The sequence below is a fragment of the Macrobrachium rosenbergii genome, chromosome 12, assembly GCF_040412425.1.
Source record: "Macrobrachium rosenbergii isolate ZJJX-2024 chromosome 12, ASM4041242v1, whole genome shotgun sequence".
NCBI classification, from domain to species: Eukaryota; Metazoa; Arthropoda; class Malacostraca; order Decapoda; family Palaemonidae; genus Macrobrachium; species Macrobrachium rosenbergii.
Window position 1 is genome coordinate 1604453 of NC_089752.1, and position 18751 is coordinate 1623203.

Consider the following 18751-nt stretch of genomic DNA (forward strand, 5'->3'; position numbering starts at 1 on the left):
ATATATGTATATATATTATATTTTATATATTTGTATGTATATGTATATATATGCGTGTGTGTGCGGGGTGTGATATATGTGTCTGTTTCTCTACGCGTTTATATGTATATGTAATAATATATAACATTATATATAAACACATATTTGTTTGTCTACTAAGAAATCTCATTTCCTTCTCTATAACAGATAATGAACAGCGCTGAACAAAATCAGTACAAATCAAATATCACACTGCCTCCACAAATCAGATGAGCATAAATTCGCCTTCTCTTTGAATATCACTTTTATAATATATATTTAACTTTCTGCGTGTAATTCAAAGATCAGTGGCTAATTCTTCTGTAGTGCTTGCTCTTTGAGTCTGATATTATGCCGCATATTAATGTGGAATATTATTATTATTATTATTATTATTATTATTATTATTATTATTATTCACAAGATGAAATCTATTCATATGGAACAAGGCCATATTCAAGCTTCCCAAGAATATTAAGGTGTTCATTAGGAAGAAGTAAGAGGAAGTAAAGAGAAATAAAGAAATAAATGAACGTTTATTTTTTTTCTCCTTCAACACTCTTGCATTCTGAATAATAATAATAATAATAATAATAATAATAATAATAATAATAATAATATGATGATGATGATGATGATGATGATGATGATGGTGAAGATGATAATAATAAAAAGATAATGATGATGATGGTGAAGATGATGATGATGATGATGGCATCTGAGGTCTATAAAAATAAAACTAGTAAAAATGAGCCGAAACACTTCGGCGCAATCGAGTTTCCCGTACAGCCGCTACAGCTTATAATCAAGGCCACCGAAAACAGATCTATCTTTCGGTAGTCTCGGCATAATGCTGTATGAGCCGCGGCCCAGAAAATTTTAACAACGGCCAGGTGGTGGCTTATCTTATATCGTTACCAGTTGCACGTTTGTGGCTAACTTTAACCTTAAATAAAATAAAAACTACTGAGGCTAGAGGGCTGCAATTTGGTATGTTTGATAATTGGAGGGTGGATGATCGACATACCAATTTGCAGCCCTCTAGCCTCAGTAGCTTTTAAGATTTGAGGGCGGGCAGGAAAAGTGCTGACCGGAAAAGTGCGTATAGGAAAAAGTGCGGACAGAAATAGCGCGGACAGGAAAAGTGCAGACAGAAAAAGGTGCGGACAGAAAAAGTGCGGACAGAAAAAGCGCAGACAGGAAAAAGTGCGGACAGAAAAAAGTGCGGACAAACAGACAAAGCCGGCACAATAGTTTTCTTTTACAGAAAACTAATGAGAGGACTCTCGTAACAGAACAAAACTAAAGTACTCAACATACAGTCACGTCCCAGACCATATTTCTAGATAACAGCTTCCATTACAGCCACCGTTTCCCTTCCTTTCCTCTCATTAGGACACGTTAACATCTCTCATTTTAAATACGGTTAGTGCCAGTGCCAGGAGAGGCGATTAAAAGGGTTTAAACAAGGTCACCTAAATTTTATGCAATGGCGTTGGCACTTCCAAATGGATTTATGTATAACAAATTATTAAAGACATACATAAATGTGCATTTTTTTTACTATGTATGTACGGATACGTAAAGTATACCTTAGTTTAACCAGACCACTGAGCTGATTCACAGCTCTCCTAGGGCTGGCTCGAAGGATTAGACTTATTTTACGTGGCTAGGAACCAACCGGTTACCTAGCAACTGGACCTACAGCTTATTGTGGAATCCGAACCACATTATAGCGAGAAATGAATTTCTATCACCAGAAACAAATTCCTCTAATTCTTCATTGGCCGGCCGGAGACTCGAACTCGGGCCCAGCAGAGTGCTAGCCGAGAACTCTACCGATTCGTCCAACGAAGAACTTGTATGTACGGATGTATATATGTATGTAAATAAAGACAAAATCCACGAAGGAAAGAGAAACAATGGAGTACTGCAAGGCCTTTCGACTTCTCGTTCTTTGCTTAGCTAAGTGAAGGACAAGAAGTCGAAAGGCCGAGTAGTGCAATGGAGTAAAGGACAAAGTCGAAAGGCCTAGTAGCACAATGGAGTAAAGGACAAGAAGTCGAAAGGCCTTGCAGTACTCCATTGTTTCTCTTTCCTTCGTGGATTTTGTCTTTATTTAAATATTCACCAAGTTCCATTTTCCCGTGATTCAGTTATACATATATGTATGTATGTAAATTTACCTAAGGAATGTCATTAATAAGAATGTGAAATATAGTAGCCTAAACCTTAATATTTATTTGTTTGGTCCAAAGGCACAATATGCTACTTTCTATGCTACTTACTCTTGATTTCCAGAGAATTGTCTATAAATCCCACTTTTTAGTTTTCTGTAAAAGAAAACTACTGTGCCGGTTTTATCTGTCTATCCGCACTTTTTCTACCCGCCCTCAGATCTTAAAAAGTACTGAGGCTAGAGGGCTGCAAATTGGTATGTTGATCATCCACCCTCCAATCATCAAACATACCAAATTGCAGCCCTCTAGCCTCAGTAGTGTTTATTTTATTCAAGGTTAAAGTTAGCCACAATCGTGCTTCTGACAACGATATAGGCCAGGCCACCAGCGGGCCGTGCGTAAAGTTTCACGGGCAGCGGCTCATACAGCATTATACCGAGACCACCGAAAGACAGAACTACCTTCGGTGGCCTCGATTATATGATGTACAGAAAACTCGATTGCCCAAAAGAAACTTCGGCACATTTTATACTTGTTTTTATATTAGTGGCAAATAAACAAAAACAAAAAATAAATCTTATGAAAGGGCGAATACGCTGTGCAGATGACAGAGTTTCCGCCGGCGAGATCCCCAAATGCTGTACAAACAACGTTGACGTTCCACATCTTCCAAAGCTGCGAGGGGGGAAAAAAAATGCAGCCAAAGAAGCTCTGTGAATGGGGCGTAAGCATCTTGGGTAAACGTTAAGTTACCTTCATTTGAGCTCTATAAACTCGAGCCAGGAGGTTATAAGGTTTTTCTCGGTAGAAAAACCCCACGAAATTCTTCCCTATAAAGAATGCGAACGATTGAATTATGTAAATGTCGAGTGGGTTTTTTTTTTCTTTTACCTCTTCCAAGAAGCTTAGTATATATATATCTCTCGCTGGGTCCTTCCATTCACTCTATAAATTCCCCTCAAAGGGGGGAAAAGTGACCTTCATTTTTACGAGAGGCCCAACCTGAGATCTCTTTTTTTTTTTTAATCCTTTTTTTTTAAACATATTATATAGATCTAAGATTAAAGCGGATGAAACCTAAGCTTAGTATGCTGCGTTTGGATGAAATGAAAGCTTTGAGTTTCTCTTAAAACTTTAGTCTCACGAAATATAATTTTTTTTTCAGAAGGCAGAATACGGAAGTAGAGGGAATAGTTGTTTTGAGGTTTGATATATATATATATATATTTATATATATATATATATATATATATATATATATATATATATATATATATATATATGTATATGTATATGATTAAAAAGGTTATTAGTTTGAATGCTAAGTACAATTTTTTATGTTGAAAGAAGGAATTTAGGAAACAAGAATTATATATATATATATATATATATATATATATATACTATATATATATATATATATATATATATATATATATATATATATATATATATATATATATATATATATAGATATTATAAGCAGAATGGCAGTATTGCTGTCTGTCATATATCGAGTTTGTCTTTTAATGACAATAATTAGCCTAATTACTAATGCATATACACTTAATTTTCTTCACCAAATACGGTTTTCTTCAATATATATAAATGTGTGTGCATATTTTTATATATATTTACATATTATATATATATTATATATACATATATATGTATATATATATATATATATATACTATATATATATATATATATATATATATATATATATATATATATATATATATATATTAGTACTATATATAGGGTTAGGTTATTTCTGAATGGCTACGAAGAGCGGTTTTATGTCGCCATATCCGAAATTCGTATGATTGGTTCTGCCTGTAACTTTCGTGAGCTCATTGTCTCTCTTTTTTTTCTTAGGTGATCTCACGAGAGGCTGTTACTATATAAATATATACTGTATATATACTATCTATCTATATATATATTTATTTATATATATATATATATATATATATATATATATATATATATATATATATATAATATACCTAGTTGATTTGTCTTCAAATAAAATGCTATAATTTCTACCTTTTTGGAGTTTTTATGGGTTCTTTTTTATTAGTGAATTCTGTTTAAACATAAAATATTTATACATAAATGTCGTAATATACATATATATGTATATAATGCATATATATATATATATATATATATATATATATATATATATATATATATATATATATACATATATATATATATACATATACATATATACATATAATTTATATATTTATAATGGGTGTGTGCATGTGTCTATGTGTACTGAATGAAATACAACAAATGCATAACCCAACGCAAACGAAAAACCCTCGCATGACAGATCAAATAAGATAAGAAACATAAATGACAATTTTTCTCCCAGCGAAAGAAGAACAGGCATTAAACTTTCCTTGCAATGGACGGCCCTTTCTTCCACTGCCTGGAATTTCGGGAACTCGCGCTCCTAATGTTTCTCGGGGGCTGGATATTACGGCAATAATATTCAGGATAATAAAGAAATGTGCGAATACTTAGCGAAGACTAGGGCTCTCGAGAGTGAAGTTTTCAGTTTCTTTTTTCTAAGGAGAAATTTTTTTTTTTTTTTTTATTCTCAGGGAGACACGCGGAGAAAAAGCGACCGAAGCGTTCTAATTTTGTTAACAGTTTCCGTTCGTATGTTGGGCCCTAAAATGGAAGACTGCAGTATTTGCAAAAATACAAAACTGAGAAAAATGGTAGATACTGCAGTTTTCCGTTGTCTTGCTAATTTTGCAGATGCTGCAAATGGGATCACCATAAATACTCGTGAAAAGCGTTGAAGAATCATTCTGAAAACTGAATGAATTGTTTCACGAATCTATTTCGGGCATAAAATTATTTATTTTGTTATTTGACTAACTGAATATATTTTGAATTTTGGAATCTATGGGCAAAATTTTTAATAATAAATTTTTTTTTTTTAATTATCTCTAGGTTCACAGTACACCGTAAACACCTGACAAGAAACACATAATTGGCCACGCAAATGGCAAAATATTCTGCTACACACAAATACATTACTGCAGAGCTATAAATATATATATATATATATATATATATATATATATATATATATATATATATATATATATAATACATATACAGTATATATACCTATATTGTATATTTATGTATTATACAGCTACAAATATATACAGTATATATATATATATATATATATAATATATGTATATATATATATATATATATATATATATATATATATATATATATATGTGTGTGTGTGTGTGTGTGTGTGTGTGTGTGTGTTTCACTCTCTCCCTCCTCTAACTTCTCAAAAACAAGCATGACGCTGTGCCGTTCACATGAGACGCATATGAATTAGAATGAAATTCTTACCAATAATTTTGAGATGAGGCTGCGAGCCTCCAGGTATAGCTTATAGACCATCGACGTTTGCCTTCTATTGCTACCTGACAATCCAAGCGCTGAACAGTTCCAGTATAAAAAAAATTACTCATAGTATCACGAGTCTCGGAATGGAGAAACAAATCCACATTTATGTATGGGTGTATCTATTTGAAAATAAACCTCCCTGTACAGATTTATTTTCAAATGTAAGTACCCATACACAACTGTGGATTAAGAGGCCAGTTATAAAAAGAGAATTTAACTGCTTGGTATTCATAGATCTTCATCCATCCAAGTAATGCAAAGTTGCGCAACTTAACTAGGTGAAATGTGTCCACGAGAAACTAAAAAGATCAGGGGTGTATAGAAATATACAAGACTTTTAAGACTGTTTTCGCTTCTAGCCGTACAACCCTCGTAATAATATATCACTTCTCTCTTCATCTCATTTTTATATCTCTATCTTGAAACCACTATGACTAAAGTAGAAAAACACAATATTTCATTCTTGTATTTCCCGTGCTTCAAACGACCAAAATCACCCCCCCCCCCCAAAAAAAAAAAAATTTATCATAAAAAAAAAAAAACTTGAAAAAACAAACCTTCGTCTGACACACACGACGCTAATGCACTCATTAATAGCAAGAATAACATTATAAAAAAAACCTTTGTCGCCGCCAGTGATGCATGGAGAAGATAACGAGCGAGCACGGAGGCGAGATAATGGTGTAAGCAAGATGGATAAAAAAAAAAAAAGGGAGTTGATGAGACCAGGACAGTGAAATAATGAGTCAACAAGACGAGAGCTAAATGTAAAAATCATCGGGATTTCTTCTTGGGTGATCAAGAGGAATTAAGGTTTCTGATTGCCTTCAAATACGTCAGAGGATTCTTAATGATTTCCCAGCTGCTTCCTTGCTAATTGTGGCTCTGTGATCGTGATGAAATCATGATATATCTTATCGATCTTTTTCTTTAATTTTCTTTATTATTTTATCAGTTCATTAATGTTATTAATTCATTTATTAATTATTAATTTAATTTTTCTTTTGAATAAGTGGTATTTCTTCTTTCTGTATTTTCCCTTCGCCTTCTCTGACTTCTTAATGAACACCATAATATTCTTTGGAAGCTTGAATTCCAAGTCAATGGCCCCTGTGGCCTTGTTCCGTATGAATTGGGTTCATCTTCTGAATAATAATAATAATAATAATAATAATAATAATAATAATAATAATATTATTATTATTATTATTATTATTATTATTATTATTATTATTATTATTATTATTATTCTCCGAATTTTTAGTTTATACAACAGTGGCCTATGGCAAGACAGAGCTTCGAAATCAGAAATACCAATAAACAAGTAAAAAATAAGCCGAAGTTTTCTGTACAGCGTACGATGCTGTATGAAACTCTCAGCCACGGCCCATGAAACTATAACCCACTGCCCATGAAACTTTCAGCCACGGCCGGTGGTGGCCTGCCCTATATCGTTGCCAGACGCACGATCACGGCTAACTTTAACCTTAAATAAAATAAAAACTACAGAGGCTAGAGGGCTGCAATTTGGTACGTTTGATGATTGGAGGGTGGATGATCAACATAACAAATTTGCAGCCCGCTAGCCTCAGTAGTTTTTAAGATCTGAGGGCGGACAGAAAAAGTGCGGACGGACAGACAAAGCCATCTCAATAGTTTTTTTAAACAGAAACTAAAAACAAGTGAACAAACGAAAGTGTCAAAGCGCCACCCTTTTCATGACTGTTTACAGATTTCCAAGAATGAATATCCCCCTGAAATATAATATTTGAAACTTAGCAAAATGAAACAAGTGTAAAAATGGTAAAGAAACGAGGCATAATGAAACGGAATAGATAGATGGACAGAATATAGGATTTGGCCGAAGGCCACGCGCTGGGACCTATGAGGTCATTCAGTGCTGAAATGGAAACTGAGAGTAAAAAGGTTTGAAAGGTGTAACAGGAGGAAAACCTCGATGTTGAACTATGAATCAATTGTTAGGAGAGAGTGTAAAGTAAGATGGAAGAAAGAGAATATGAACTAATGTATAGTAAAAGGAATGAAAGGGGTTGCAGCTAGAGTCCGAAGGGACGCTGCAAAGAACCTTAAGTAATGCCTACAGTGCACCGCATGAGGTGCACTGACGGCTTTACCTACCCCACCCAAAGGAATGAAACGGATTAGGTGGTTTTGTTACAGGATTCCATTTTTACAAGAAATTATCTTATAAACAGTCTGAACACAAACACTAATTCTATTCTCCAAACATGAGAAAATTAGATTCAAGTATACATAGAGAGAGAGAGAGAGAGAGAGAGAGAGAGAGAGAGAGAGAGAGAGAGAGAGAGAGAGAGAGAAATGAATGAATTTTGTGACAGGATTCCATTTGCCACCCAACATGGAACAGTCAGCATCGCAGCATTTGAAGTCAATTGGCCAAACATGAGAAAATTGTCTCAGCACAAGAGAGAGAGAGAGAGAGAGAGAGAGAGAGAGAGAGAGAGAGAGAGAGAGAGAGAGAGAGAGAGAGAGAGAGAGAGACAAAGATATATTCTTAAACTGTTCAGTCACTAATTCTATTCAGAGGAGAAAACGAAAGATGAAAAAACGAAGCAGAGACAAAAAAAAAAAAAAAAAAATAAATGAAGACGAGATCTTAAGCATGGAATATCAGCTACATCAATTGGCTGAGAAAAACAAGAGAGAAAATGAGAGAGAATAAACAGCGGTAAAGTCACTCTTACAAATGTAAAACCAAAGGTATCGTAGGAAGATTTTCCTGCTATATGAGATAAACAAGCCGAAATATATATATATATAGCGGTAATATATTCTATACTGATGTATATACCATTTTTTTTGTGGGAAGTTTTCTATGATATATATATATATATATATATATATATATATATATATATATATATATATATATATATATATATTTTTTTTTTTTTTTTTTTTTGACCGAGGTTATCTTCACTTCATCCAGACAATATCAACACTCGCCTTTCGTGCTGTAGGGACACTGTTGTATTATGTGATCCTGGAACGATTTCATTATGATATTCGCACAATGCCGGGAGGCAGCTTCCGTCATAATATAATACTGCTGTCTTTGCTGAGATCTTTACTTGGCACACATGCTGCTGTGTATTCTGGCTGTGATATGAAGGAAATATAAGACTATATTATTATTATTATTGGTGAAGAAATCCACAGTGGTGTCAGTGTAAATATATATTAGAAATATATATATTTATATATATATTTCTTATATACACTTACACCATTGTGGATTTCTTCACTATTATAGTGACTCGTGCTGTCATGAGATTTTTATTATTATTATTATTATTATTATTATTACTATTATTATTATTGTTTTGTCTTTTACATGATGATATTGTTTACTATATAACTGTGGGTTTTTATCTCACAAACTGTTCTTCACGAGATTGTGAATTTCCTAGCATTGTCATCAGTGTTAATATTTTAAAGCCCTATTTACAACAAAACACCAAGACACAAAGATTAAAACATCGCAAAGCGATTGTTTTCTTAGCAAAAAAATTTAAGTCTACTTGGAAAAACATAAATCTGAAGTTTGCTCTGTCCCCGGGAAGATTAGTGCCTTGAGCTCACCCAAATAAGAAAATGCGAAGCGGAGAGGAGGAGGAGGAGGAGGAGGAGGAGGAGGAGGAGGAGGAGGAGGAGGAGGAGGAGGAGGAGGAGGAGGAGGAGGAGGAGGAGGAAGAGAGATGGTGGACAAAGACGCAATCTGCTGACTGGAAAAAGCAATGAAACTGGAATAAAATCAAAACGATTTTTAGTATTTTTAGTTGAACCAAACTTCTGCGTAATGAAAACTAAGTTCAATTAAAGTTAGGCCACCGAAAGTAGATCTATCTTTCGGTGGTCTCGGTATAATGCTGTATGAGCCGCTGCCCAATAAATTTTAACCACGGCACGGTGGTGGCCTGTCCTAAAGCGTTGCCAGACGCACGATCATGGCTAACTTTATACTTAAATAAAATAAAAACTACTGAGGCTAGAGGGCTGCAATTTGGTATGTTTGATGATTGGAGGGTGGATGATCAACATGCCAATTTTCAGCCCTCTAGCCTCAGTAGTTTTTAAAGATCTGAGGACGGACAGAAAAAGTGCGGACGGACAGACCAAGCCACCTCAATAGTTTTCTTTTATAGAAAGCTAAAACCGTAAACAGAACTAAATTTGATCAAGAAAAGCACCGTAATTGTAGAATTATATTAAAAACTTACGTAAGATTGGGCCTTGTTCTCTCTCTCTCGTTGGAAGCTCCATTTCTTGCTCATATTTCCGGCTTAGATTGTTCCTTTCCTATAAAGAAGAGAGGGAAGAACTAAACAACGAAGCACCGTTTCAAAATCATAACTAATAACGGAGTGAGAAACAGTTTTATTTTTGTGTGTGTGTCTATGTTTGCGAAAAACAGCTCACATTTGGATAACCTTAAACCACTAGAATTCCTTCAAGACTTTTCAATGTTTTCGGTGGAAAAATGACAGGTTTCAAGAATGGAAAATAAGAGGAATAATGATCATTTTATTTATTAGAAATAAGTGAACACTATTCCTCCAGGAAATTTTCGGAAAAAAATAACAGGTTTTAATGGAAAATAAGAGGAATAATGATCTATTTTATGAAGATATTAGAAATAAGTAAATTGGAAGCTTTCCGAACCACTAGAATTCCTCCAAGACTTTCCAATGTTTTCGGTGAAAAAATGACAGGTTTCAAGAATGGAAAATAAGAGGAATAATGATCAATTTTATGAAGATATTAGAAATAAGTAAATTAGAAGCTTTCCGAACCACTAGAATTCCTCCAAGACTTTCCAATGTTTTCGGTGAAAAAATGACAGGTTTTAAGAAAGGAAAATAAGAGGAATAATGATCCATTTTATGAAGATATCAGAAATAGGTAAAATAGAAGCATTCTGTAGAAGGGGATGGAAAACCTATAAACTATTTAAGTGATGGCCATGGGTGGGGAAACAACAAAGAGAAATGAATGATGCTGTTTTAAGGTGACACACAAAACGAAAAAAACCCGTAGGGGTGCACTGTAGGCAATACTTCAGAATCCTTGCAACCATTTTAATTCCTTTTCCTGCACCTCCTCTCATATTCTCTTCATTCCATCTGACTTTCCACCCTCTCAAAAAATTGTTACATTGTGCAACTGCTTTGAGGTTTTCCTCCTGTTACACCTTTCAACGCCCTCACTGTCAATTTCCCTTTCAGCGGTGAATGACCTCATAGTTTCCAGCGCTTGGCCTTAGGCCTGAATTCCATATTCTATTCTATTTTACTAAACGAAGAAGACTGAGCCCGACTGAAAAGTCTCAGGATCTGAAGCAATAAATAAAAAAACAAAGACCTGGAAATCGACAAAGGTGACTATCTAGACGTATAAGCAAATAAAAACCATTACTATTTGAAGAAACTTACTAGGTCTTAGCCGATAGTTAAATATGTATGTATGTATGTATGTATGTAACAGTGTATGTATGTATGTATGTATGTATGTGGTGTATGTATATATATATATATATATATATATATATATATATATATATATACAAGAACCATTAGTATTTGGATACATGTATGTATGTATATATGTATATATATATGTATGTATATATATATATATATATATATATGTGTGTGTGTGTGTGTGTGTGTGTGTGTGTGTGTGTGAGAGAGAGAGAGAGAGAGAGAGTAAGTGACAAAATTCAAAAGATATCAAAGAATGTAGGTGTAGGGAACCATAGAGCTAATTATAATTTGTTAAAACTTTATACAAGAGAGAGTCATAGAGAGAGAGAGAGAGAGAGAGAGAGAGAGAGAGAGAGAGAGAGAGAGAGAGAGAGAGAGAGAGAGAGAGAGAATTTGCCTTATTACGACAGAGTCCAAATAAAAGTACTATCGTGGTCATTTCCATTAAGACCAATTACTCCTGATTAAAACCTCCGGACGAACAGGGAAAAAATAGAAAAAAGTAAATGTTTTTGGTAAAAGGGAGAAGGGAAAATTACGAGAGCGTAAAGAATGAGATGGAAAACGAGTGTTTTATAGTTGAATTATTTTTCAACGGAGGAAGTTGCCGTGGAAAAATACAATGAAACACGTTTAAGCTTCCGATGTTTCCTGGAAGAATACTGTCAGTGATAATATTGGGTATATATTGTGATGTTTTTTCGCTTTTAAAAATCTAAACATCATCTAATTAAAAAAAAAAAGATTACTTTCGCTAGCCATCCTTAACAAATTAACTTGTTTTTCAAATATATGGGGCCGATAAAAAAATTATTATCTTAGTTTAACGTCACTGACTCTTAACAGCCTCCCAGGCTGGCCCGAAGGATCAGATTTATTTTTGCGTGGCTAAGAACCAATATGGGGACCTACAGTTTATTGTGGAATCGAACCACGTATAGCGAGAAATTAATTTCTATCACCAGAAACAAATTCTCTTGTGGGGTCGGCGATTCGAACTCGCGACCATGAGCTGAGAACGTGCGAGAACTGGTATGATGAAGTGGGAGGGGGGAGGGCAGCCATAAGTTACATAACATTTTCAGGTTTTTTCCCTTCGCTTCTTTTGAAACGATATCAATGCAGAAGGACAAAAGAGAGATAATAAAGATTCTGCAATAGACTTTTATTATATTTTAGTAATGTTGAGAAGATGGTATTTAATTTTTTTTTCATAATTATACGTTTAAAAAATATCCCAAACTCAACCCTTGTTTGTACTTCAACATTTTCTACTACTTGTATTACATGACACAGAATAATATCATAAACTCATCCCTTTTCTGAGCTCCAATGCATAAATATGACTTGATGCATAAATATGACTTAGAAAAATATTACAAATTAAACTAATCCTCTTCTAAACATTGCATAAGAGAACATTTTCATTTCAAATTCATCTGTGATTCCTTAATATCATAACATAAAATTATTAAGAAAACCCTAAAGGTAATAATTTCAAGGTATTAAAACTAGACTTTAATATATTATTGCATTTAAAAAAGGGAAACATACTCATTCGGGTGGGGGAGGTCCTAGCTGATGTTACACAAATTTCTGGGGGGGCGGGGCGGTCTGGACATGTGTTATGAGGCGTGACGAGGGGTATTGAACTATAAAAACTAATGCATTTCATCACTGTCAGGAAATAAAAACCCCAAACATATCGACAAACAGAGAGTAAGAATCCACAAAACAATTCGAACAGTAATCATACTTTCACTCCTATATTTTTTCTGATTATTCCCATTACGCATTTCAACTTCTCTTCCTATTTTCCCACCAACTTCAACCACTCCCAGCAAATGCACGGATTTGGCCGCGTTCGCTGACCCGAGTATCAAATGCACTCTCCAAAGCTAGTGCTACTCGGCATCTCTCCGAGTCGATCCACGCCATGCCATAATCGGATTACTCTCGTTTACGTGGCTACACAATGTTTTTGGGGCTTCAGAGTAAATATCCCGGTAAGTGTGGCTTAGCTGACGGAAGATTCTCTTAATAAAAAATTCATTTGCTCTCTACTTACTAAAGTCCACACATTCACGTAGATATATGCACATACTATATTGCATTCTGCGAAAAAAAAAAAAAAAAAAAAAAAAATAAAAATATATATATATATATATTTTATATATATATATATATATATATATATATATATATATGGATACATATATATTATTAACTGTCTGTAATATTAAATTTCTCTCAAAAACTGGTGCATGTTTTACCAATGTGTTACAGTTGGGAAGACACTCTGCTAAGCATATATACAAGACAGAAATTGAGAATTTTTAACATGATCTTATAGTACAGCCTACTTCTGTAACTATTATATATATATATATATATATATATATATATATATATATATATATATATATATATAATTTGTAATATATAATATTTAATTTGTAATTCTAATAGCCACAATGCGCTCTTAACTTCTCGAATTCTTCGTGCTTTTTTGGATGTGCTTGGTAACTACGAAGCCGTACATCCAGACGCAAGAAATTGAAGACTGTGATTGCCGGTCGCGACACGAACCCGCGTCGCCTTAACCACAAGGAGGTCACGTTGCCGACCTGACCACGAGAGGATAAAGTCTATTACCTCGTACATACATATACCTGTCGTTTTCAGATATATTTATTAGAGCTGGAATAGACCCATCCTCACCATCGTAGCCAAGTGGGCAATCGTTTTTATTGCTTTTTAGGCTGAAATATATATGCAGAATCTACTGGTCACTTTTACCAGACACATATATAATTCTAATAGCCACAATGCGCTCTTAACTTCTCGAATTCTTCGCGCTTTTTTGGATGTGCTTGTAACTACGAAGCCGTACATCCAGACGCAAGAAATTGAAGACTGTGATTGCCGACGTGACCTCCTTGTGGTTAAGGCGACGCGGGTTCGTGTCCCGCGACCGGCAATCACAGTCTTCAATTTCTTGCGTCTGGATGTACGGCTTTCGTAGTTACAAAGCACATCCAAAAAGCGCGAAGAATTCGAGAAGTTAAGAGCGCATTGTATGGCTAAAATTACATATGTGTCTGGTAAAAGTGACCAGTAGATTCTGCATATATATATATATATATATATATATATATATGCATACATATTATATACATATACACGTGTGTGTATATATATATATATATATATATATATATATATATATATATATATATATAATTATAATCCCAAAACTCTCGTGATTCATGTATCAAACTCTACCACGGGTGGAAAAGTAAAAGTCTGGATGTAGGCCCTGACCAGTCCCAACTTTAATCCTAAGCTACTGACAAAGGACTGATACGTAGTGGTAGAAATCAAAATTTGCATGCTATGTGGGACATTACGGACAAACATACACCTGACGGGTGTCAAAAGGTCCGGTACAATCTTTAAAGATAGATAACATTTGTAAACATAGTCTCTGACTCCGGCCCTAATGAGTTTTGTCGAAGCTCCCTCTGACATCTGCCAGCTGTAGATTTTTAGCTTCCAGCGGTTTGAATGTTAGTCTGTTCTGTTTCACAAGCATATATATATTGTGATTTCTACCACTATATCCCAGTTCTTCTTCAATGGCTTAGGAACAGCGTCGAAACTCGTCAGGATGTACACTTTCTCTCAAGAATTTTGCTGACTTTCCAAGTTTCAAATCTGGTAGCCGAATGCTGTCGATTTTTGCCACTTTCTCTCATCAGGAAAATGTGATGAATAAAGGAGGATAAAATTCCACCTTTGCATTTAAATGTATGAAAAGTACATAGAATCACTGGACATAGTAGTTTGCTAAAAGGAGGAAAGAAACGAAGGCAAGATTTGTGAATGGAACGTCAGGAAAATGAAGATGAATTGGAAAGGAGGATAAGATCAGAAAATCCTATTGTCTTACAACCTTTGTAGTCGATTGCTTTGCCGGAGGGAGGTATCCTGTTAAAACAAAAAGATAGCATGAAAAACAAAGGAAAAAAGATACACGAAGAGAAGAATGAGGATAAAAAATAACAATAAAATGGAACCGACAGACAAGTAGTAAGGTTGGGGAGGGTGGGGAAGGAGTGGCAATTATTTGACTATTTTTTTTTTTTTTCATGAAAACGAAATAATCGTGAAAGTCGTAAGTGTGAAATCATTAAAAGAAAAATTACGGCATAAATCGAAGGTATAGTGCCTGGTAAGTTCCATAAAAATACATATATTTATATATACATACACACAAGCATATTATGTTTGTGTGTACGCACACACACACGCGCAAACACACATATACGAGTATATACACATACACATGCTATATATATATGTATACATATGTGCGTGTACTATGTACGTAAATGTACATATATTTATCTACGTACATATACACATGTATAAGTATGTATATGTACGTAAGTGTATCTATAAATGCACATACATACACATAAATATACATATATATAAAATATATATAATCATATAATATATATATATATATATATATATATATATATATATATATATATATTCTAGGAACCATTAAAACACTGTTCCCACAAAAAAATAACGTCATAAAAACGAAATTACATAAAGCGATAGAGCAGAATGCACGCCGAACAACCCTCTGGTCCCTCGCATCTGCAAAGTCCAAGAAAAAAAAAGAGGCGTAACATATAGGCCTGAATACGTGATGCAACACGACTCTGCGAGATGCATTTTGCATGAGTGCCATGTGGCACCGTTTTCCCGAGGGGGCCATCAAGTGCCATGCTCATATTGCCCTCATGGAGACAAAGACCCTGTGATTGCGGGCATGGCATTAGGGGAATTCTTTGGAAGCAAATTGCTTGGTCGTAAACACACTTGCATGCTTATTTTTTTACGTGTGCGTGTGTGTACGTGTATATATATATATATATATATATATATATATATATATATATATATATATATATATATATATGTATGTATATATATGTGTGTATATATATACATATATATGTGTGTGCGCGTACTGATGGTGATTATTCGTGCCCACTGCAAAAAAAAATGGTACTAGTACACAAACGCACAACATTCGAACTGTTAACTGTGAGATCGGGGAATTCTTTGGAAGCAAATATTATTGTTTGGTCGTAAATATAGTTGCATGCTTATTTTTTTACTACACACACACACACCATATATATATATATATATATATATATATATATATATATATATATATATATATATATATATATTAACAGGACCTCATTCAAACTGGATGGCATCTAGTGGTGATATTTATTTAGAAAAAGTTACAAGCTTTCTAGGACAAACAATCCTCATTATCAAGTATCCGTATATATATATATATATATATATATATATATATATATATATATAATATATATATATATATATATATATATATACTGATGGTGATTACCCGTACCAATTACCAAAAAAAAAACCGTACTATTACACAAACACAATAATCTAACTGTTAACTGTAGTTATTATTTGATATAATTGTACCGAACAATCAGTGAAAATAACAAGCTAAAACTATTTCTCAGAAAGGCCTCAACTATTAATCTCGGTAATCGTTCGCTGGGACATGCCTGACTATTAGTGCTAAGCTCTGCCGAGAACGCTGTGAAAGGTCCTGCTTGGGACTCCAAGCCTCTTATATGCTCCGTAGCATTAATCTCTCCGTCATTTAAATCCCCCAAGTCCTGTTTACTCGGTTGCCTCGAGCTTGAAATGCATTAGCCTAAGAAAAAAAAAAGTAAAGAATACGCCGAAGTTTCTTCGGTGCAATCGAGTTTTCTCTACAGCCGCTACAATTTGTGTACGATACAATTCGAAATATCATTGTTCTCAGGTCCACTGTACCTGAAGTGAAGAATCTGACATTCTAACGTGTGTATATCTCAAATACTGAAAGCCAATAAGACTTCTGGGAAATTTATTTCCCTAGTAATCAGTCTATATACATATAAATAACTATATATTCTCTTTAAAAGAGAGAGAGCAAAAACCCTGAAATGTTGATTTGTATGGAGCAAAGATTTTTGTACTGAAGAAGAAACCTGTATGAAGCGTAGAGTTTTCCCGCCAAACTAGCGACGGAATCGGCTAGCAACGGCTAGCAACCACTCTAAAAGGCTTTATAATGATATTCAGAGAATTGTTGAAGAAGGACCGCCTAATAAATTAATTTTGGCTTATATGGAATAAGACTGTTCTTAACAGAAGGACAAAGACAATGAAAGTGTCTACCGAAATCAATCAATCCAGGTCTAGCGTTTGCTCGGCCAAGATTCTTTTTCTTGTTGTTACCATTCTTATAGGCTGTTATTTCCTTAACTTTTATCATATATTATTTTTATATATTCGAGATTAAGTTCCCCTAAGAATAAGGTTTAAATGATAGAGCATCTTACCATATGAGTAGTTTGAGGCATAGGTCCAGCCGAGGCTACCAAACTTCATAGTCTTCCTGTTACCGATCTATGAGACGTATCGTTTGATGAAAACATAAATCAAACCAAGATTTCTTATGCATATAAAAAATAAAACTATCTTTACTCTGAATCGAATAATAGCAATGTTTTTCTGAAATGCTCTCCCACCAAGGGTGACGTTTCAGAATTCAGCTGAGAAACCAGTTTTGGTAAAATGCATTTTGTTAAACTCCATCTCTGTCTTTGCTTGTCTAAAAAGGTAACATTGATAGCTTAGACAATATCCTCAAGGCCTACCTACTGCAAAGACGACTTAATGACTGACAAAATACATCAGGTGTCCTTATGGATCACAGTAACTTGTTTAACAGGCAAGCCATTGGTACTAACATCTAGCTAGACCTATAGCCACTACTTACGACTAAGCACGTTTAATGACAAGCAAGATCCTTTTAACCGAATGTTATGTGGCCTATATAAGATACAGTTATTTGATTTCAGCACTGAATTCGTCAGTGCACTTACATGTCACAATAATATCAGGAAAATATATAAGACATGTTGACAGAGAAAGCGTGTCTAATGCTAACATGTGATCCACGACTATCGTAAATCAAATTCAATATGCTTTGTTTACCTGTGAAATGTTATCCCATCTACTCTTCAATCATTCCTGCGCTCATCTCTGCGACTATAAGCTGCGTGGGGCGACATTATGAAGATAAATGAACGAAAAATAAAAGAATCACACGAAACACATACTAATCAACTTCCAGCCGCCGGCTGGTTAGAGCAACGCCGCCCTGGTGGCGCCACACCGAACTAAATAGTACCGGTCCACACTCCACAGATATCACCAAGATCTTTGAATTTAAGGCCTTTATATTTGTTATCTCCTTTTCTATACAGTTGTGTTGGGTGTATAGACTTTCTGATTTTATCCATGTCCTCGGCATTTATCTGAGACTTCATAAGAGACGTGTGTTATTGTGCAAAAGGAATATTGAATACGAATTTGACCATAAACGTACCTGATTTATTTCCAAGAAAGGTTCAACGGAGTAAGAAAATTTTTGCC

General features: G+C 34.3%; 1 protein-coding gene across 2 annotated transcripts in view; it reads right to left on the minus strand.

Moving 5' to 3' along the window:
- LOC136844316 (uncharacterized) overlaps nt 1-18458 on the minus strand; it is a 303767-nt gene extending 285309 nt beyond the window's left edge. For both annotated transcript variants that reach the window (XM_067113290.1, XM_067113286.1), the window contains exons 1-2: nt 18311-18458; nt 9923-10001 (exon numbers count right to left, since the gene is read on the minus strand). The gene's annotated coding sequence lies outside the window, so the exon portion shown is untranslated. The remainder of the gene's footprint in view (nt 1-9922; nt 10002-18310) is intronic.
- Nucleotides 18459-18751: the final 293 nt, after the last annotated feature.